At 39.4% G+C, this 6,150-nt stretch overlaps 1 pseudogene; it reads right to left on the bottom strand.

The window, feature by feature from the left end:
* Positions 1 to 241: 241 nt before the first annotated feature.
* LOC110301492 (N-alpha-acetyltransferase 20 pseudogene) lies at positions 242 to 419 on the bottom strand (annotated as a pseudogene).
* Positions 420 to 6,150: the final 5,731 nt, after the last annotated feature.

Raw genomic sequence — 6,150 nt, 5'->3', positions numbered from 1 at the left:
CCATGAGAGTGGAACGTGTCCTTCTGACTTAACTGCCTTGACTGAATTTTACTATGGCAAACAGTTCAAACATGTATGCTACTGCCCATTGGAAGGATGAGATTTGAAGTTCATAGCCTACATTTTTTGAAGTCTTTAAGACTTAAATGCTTACTTTCCTCCTGATAGAGCTGCAAGATTCTATAAACATAGTATGCCCACAAAATGTCTGGAACACCTGCCTAAGAACCACTGCCTATGGTCATTCAATGTCCTCAGGCCTCACAGAATGAGGTAATGGTAGGATGGATTTCTTCTCAGTGTCCCTGGAAAGTGCTTTCCTCATCTCATAGGCATCCTCATCAGGCTCCCCATTGCTGGCTGAGTAGTAAGTACTCTATGACTGTCCTGTAGACACTGTAACCCAACTGCCTGTACATGCTGACGGTAACTTTATTGGATACTCTTATGAAGAGATCAACAAAAAATCCACTGTTTCTTTCTGAAATTTCCTCTAGTAACTCCATAATTTTAGCAGCCAAGCCAGGACAGTGGAAATCAGGATGGACAGAAGAGCTTTGACATGTCCATGCCACTCTCCCCTAGCTACTGAGCCTTCTGCTTTGCCCATAATATAACTCATTAGTTCTCTGCCTGGTGCCTCAGCAACAATGAAGTACTCTGGCCAGTGCATAAGTAGAAAGGAATCCCATAAGTTTCTGTAAGTGGATCCACATTAATATTGCTGAAGCAGAACAGGTAGTCACAGGTAAAGGCCCAGAGCCATTGTGCCGCTCCTCAGCCTTCTTTTTTTATAGCACTTAGAACAACTAGACAGAGTTAGCCCCACCGACAGTAGGCTGGACCTTCACCCATTAATCACTAATTAAGAAAATGTCCTACAATCTTGCCTACAGCCAGATCTTATGGAAGCATTTTCTCAGCTGATATTCCCTCTTCTCAGATAACACTTGCTTGTGTCAAGTTGCATAAAAACTAGCCAGCACAGAATCCAAAACCAGCTGGAGCTGGCACAGCTAATCTGATATTTGATAACATAGACTTCAAATCTAAATTAGTCAGATGAGATAAAGCAAGCCACTACATATTAATAAAGGGAACAATTCTCCAAGGAGATATAATAATTGTAAACATTATTACCAAATGTAGGACTTCTAATTTCATAAAACAAGACTAATGCATGTGAAAGGACAGATAGTGTCTAAATACAATAACAGTAGGTGATTTTACAGCCTACTGTCCTCTCTAGATAAGTCACACAAATTATAAATTAACAAAGAAATCTCAGAATTAAAGAGTATCAAAGAATGACTTAGTTATGTTTCTGTTGCTATGCTAAGATACCGTGATCAAGGCAACTTATAGAAGAAACAGTTTATTAGGGATTTACAATTTCAATGATTGAGTCCACTGTAGTGGTGAGGATGGCAGCAGGCATAAAAGTTTATATCTTGAGACACAACCACAAGACAGAGAGGGCTAACTGGGAGTGTCACTGACTTTTGAAACCCCAAAGCCCAACCTCAGTAATGTGCTTCCTCCAACAAGGCCACACCTCCAAATCCTTCCCAAACAGTTCCACCAATGGGTTACCAAGTATTCCAATACAAGAACTTGTGGTGGGAATTCACAGTGAAAATATCACACAAAACATATAACAGCAGATATTCTGTCAAACAAGATAACAACATACATTCTTCTCAGCAGTGCAGGAAACCTTCTCTAAGGCCAGGAATCAAACCATACCAAATGTAAATAAATCAAAATAATTTTTGTCTGTTATCTTAGTAAAATGAAACTAGAAATCAGAAAAAAGGAAACCTACAAAAAGTGCATACAATTATGGAGCCTGAACAGTATACTCTTGAATAATCAGCGGGCCACTAAAGAAATCATAGAAAAAATTCCTAGAAGCAAATGGACATGAAAAGCACAACCTACCCCGATCATTAGGATGCAACAAGGAGTGCTAAAAGAAAAGTTTATAGCTGTAAATGATTACATGAAAAATCAGGAGTTTCAAGTAAGCAACATAATGATTCACTTCAATATCATAGAGAAACAAACACAAACACAAAAGGAACCCTAGTCACAGTATCTTAGCACAGCAACAGAAATGTAACTAAGTCATTCTTTGATACTCTTTAATTCTGAAGTAAGGCAAGAAGTAAAAAGATCATGGCTGAAAATCAGAAAATGGAGACTAAAAAAACTTATATAAAATCAATCAAACTAGGTGTTTGGAGAAAATAAAAACAACAAAAACATTTGTAAGGATTAGTCAAACTAACCCAAAAAAAGAGAGGACCTCCATTAATAAAACCAGAGAAGGAAGGGGATGGTTCCCAGTGAAATCTAGATGATTCACATTAGGAAATACTTTGAGAGCATATTTTTAAAACCAAACCCAGAAATTCTAGAAGTAATGGATAAATTCCCAGATACATGTGACCTACCAAATTGAGGATATAAACAACTTATGTGGATCCAAAAGCAATCAGCAAAATTAAAGCAGGAATAACAGTTCTCCCTCCCCACTCCTAAAAACCAGGACTAGATGGATTCACTGCCAAATTCTGCCAAACTTTCAAAGAACTGGTACCAATGCTGCTCAAACAGAACAAGGAGTCCTATCAAATTCAGGCTGCAAAGCCAGCATTGCCCGTGTCTTGGGGTTACTACTGGTGTAATAAAACACCATAACAAAAGCAAGTTGAGGAAAGGGTTCATTGACTTACATATTCTGAATCACAATCCAATGAGGGAAGCCAAGCCAAGAACTCAAGCCAGGCAGGGCTCTGGAGACAGAAGCTGATGAAGGAGACACGGAGGGGTGGCTACTTCATGACTTACTCAGTCTGCTTTGTTTAGAAGCCAGATCCACAAACCCAGGGGTTGTCTCCACTCAAAACAGGCCAAATGACCTTGAAGAAACTAGGAATAGAGAAAACATATCTCAACATAAAGAAGGTGATGCACCATAAACTGATAGCCAAATGAGAAGCCAAAAAAAAAAAAAAAAAAAACCAAACAAACTAAGAAGCTTGCCTCAAAACTGTGACAAGTCTAGGGTACCTATTCTTCAATTCTTATTTTATATGCCACTTAAAGTCTTAGCTAGAACAATAAGAGAAGACAAAGAAACAAATAGGAAAAGAAGGTATACTATCCCAATTCATAGATAGCATGATCCTATAGTTAAAATACCACCCCCCAAAGATTCTACCCCTGAAAAGACTTCTTACCCCTGATAAACATTTTCAGCAAAGTAGCAGGATATAAGATCAATATATGAAAGGAGGCTTGAGCAGGAGGACTGTGAGTTCAATACCAGCCCGGACTACATAGTAAGTTTGAGGCTAGCCTGTACAACATAGGAAGATCCTATCTCAAACAAACCAAAATCCCCATAGAATTTTTTTTAATCTATTGTGGGTTTATGTGGTATGTTTTTTTTTTTGTTTTTTTTTTTTTTGTTTTTTTTTTTTTTTGGTTTTTCGAGACAGGGTTTCTCTGTATAGCCCTGGCTGTCCTGGAACTCACTTTGTAGACCAGGCTGGCCTCGAACTCAGAAATCCGCCTGCCTCTGCCTCCCAAGTGCTGGGATTAAAGGCGTGCGCCACCACGCCCGGCTTATGTGGTATGTTTATGTTCATGTGCACACATGTTTGTATGAGTACAGGCATGCTACAGTATGTACATAAAGGACAGAGGAAATCTCAGCTGCTGGTCTTCATCTTTCACCTTGTCTAAGGCAAGGTCTCTGTTCTCTTCTATCGTATATGCCAAGCTGGTTGACCCATGAGCTCCCAGAACCTCCCCTCTTTCTATAAGGGTTTCAAACTCAAGCCCCTGAGTTGCACAAGCACTTTACTTGATGAGCCATCCTTCTAGTCCAATATAGAATTTTTAATTAACTCTATAAGATGCTTGAAAACTAATCTGAAAAATAAAAGCCATAGGATAAATGGTAAATTTTTTAACCAAACTTTAGTGCTACATACCAGTAATCACAATATCTGGGAACTGTTTGAAGCAGAGGGCTAGGCTAGGCTAGGCTAGGCTACATAATGAGGCTTGGCCTTAAAGTGTGTGTGTGTGTATGTGTGTATGTGTGTACATGTGTATGTGTGTAAAAGAGTAAGTGCACATTTGCCTGACAGGTTACAAATGTTTGTTAAAACCAAAAAAGTGTGAAAATGCCACAAAATATTCAAATGCTATTAATTTGTCTCCTTAATTTCCATTGTATTTCGTTTGTCAATCCATCCAGAAATAGCTAAGGACTGCCTTTAAATCTAGCTGCCACCAAGAGCTATAAGAGCACAGATGTGGGCAATGCTTTCTCTAGAGTTCACACCTCAAGTCCTCCACACATGCCAGAAGGGCTTCAGCAGACTGTCTCATTACAGTGCATGTCTTTTTCCATTCCTTACACCAGGAACTAGATTTAGCATCATATAATGTTAAATTTTTGGTAATCCAATATGCAGTTCGTTGTTTTCATTTCCACTTCCCTAATTATGCGTGACAAAGATTGATGGTCTCTTTATTCAGATTGTTAGCTATTTGGGTTTCCCCTTCTGTGGATTCCTATTAATATCCTTTGCTCATTTTTCTAGTAGACTTCCTAATATTTTCTCTCAATGACTTGTAAGAATTCCTTGTATTATATATTAATCTCTTGTCAATTCCTCTTTTATTTTGCAAATATCTTCTATCAATCTGTTACCCATCTGTCAAATTTGTCTATAGTTTTCTTCATTAATCAAAAATCCTTAATTTGTACGTGACCAAAGGTCTAGACTTCTTACAGTAGATAACAAAAGAAAGACCATAGAGAGAACTTGACAAACACATATGCTCCCTGACTTCCAGGGGAGTTACACTGCAGTGAGCCAATCATATTGAAAAGATCTTAAGTCAATGATGCTTTGAAACTGTTGATACAGTGGTGCACGAGGAAAGATGCTTGTTTCTACTGCATCCTCTCTTCCATGATGCTCTGCCATACCACAGACCCATAGCTCTGGAGCCAAGAAGCCAGGGATTGAAACCAGTAAGCAATAAGTAGAAAAGAGCTGGGAATAGGGCTGTCTGATGGGGGAAGGTTATTGGCTTTGTCCGTGTTCAGCCAAAGCCTCCAACTTTTCAATATTTATATGTAATAGTGTTTCCTGGTGGCATTGAAAAATCAGCTGCCCAGTTAGTCAAAGGAAGTGATTCGGTTTAGGGCTAACTACTTCATTTTCTGGTTTCCCTAGTGAAATCATTGGAATTGTTAGAAAGGGATGGTCTTTGGGGACTTTCTAAGGAGCAGGGAAATGATTTGCAGACAACCCCAGCCCCAGGTAATGCCATACTAAGTCCAGCTTAGTATGCCTGAAAAAAGAGCAGTACTCTATGGCAATAAATGTTGTAAAGATCGATAAGACACAGGCTAAGAGTGCTGCCTACAGTTATGAAACAACCTAGGGTTTATAGGGTAGTGTTAAGGGGATTCTTAACTTCCTTAACATGTACCTAAAGATGTTGGTAAAAAGAAAATCAAGGAACTTACTGTGGGCAGAGTAAAGGCAAGCAGAGAAACAGCTCACAGGTGACTATATCTAGGAGATGGTTGACTTCACAGTCTATGCTTCAGGCAGCCTTTTCAGTGGCAACAAAATCCTGAAAAGGACCCATGAAGTGGCAACAGCTTCTGAAATAGACCCTGTTCCAGTTTTTTGGGACCCACATGATGGCTAAGCTGTACATCTGCTATACATTAGCAGGGAGGTCTAGGTCCAGTCTGTGTATGTTCTTTGGTTTGTGGTATATACTCTGAGAGCCCAGTTTGACTCTCTTGGTCTTCCTGTGGAGTTCCCATCACCTTCAGGGCCACAATTTTTCTCCTACTCTTCCATAAGAGTCTATGAGCTCCATCCACAGTTTGGCTGGGGTTATCTATAGCTGTCTGAGTCAGCTGCTAGGTGGAGCCTCTCAGAGGATAAAATGCACCTGTCTGCAAGCATCACAGAGTATCATTAATAGTGTTATGGATTGGGGCTTGCCCATAGAATGAGTTTTAAATTGAGCCAGTTATTGTTTGGCCATTCCCTGTCTCTACTCTATCCTCTGTGCCTGCATTTCTTATAGACAGGATAAATT

Source organism: Mus caroli, unplaced genomic scaffold (assembly GCF_978045245.1).
Source record: "Mus caroli unplaced genomic scaffold, Mus_caroli_1 scaffold_11, whole genome shotgun sequence".
Classification (NCBI taxonomy): Eukaryota; Metazoa; Chordata; class Mammalia; order Rodentia; family Muridae; genus Mus; species Mus caroli.
Note: the sequence above shows the minus strand (reverse complement) of the source record. Positions and strands in the feature narration are given on the sequence as shown.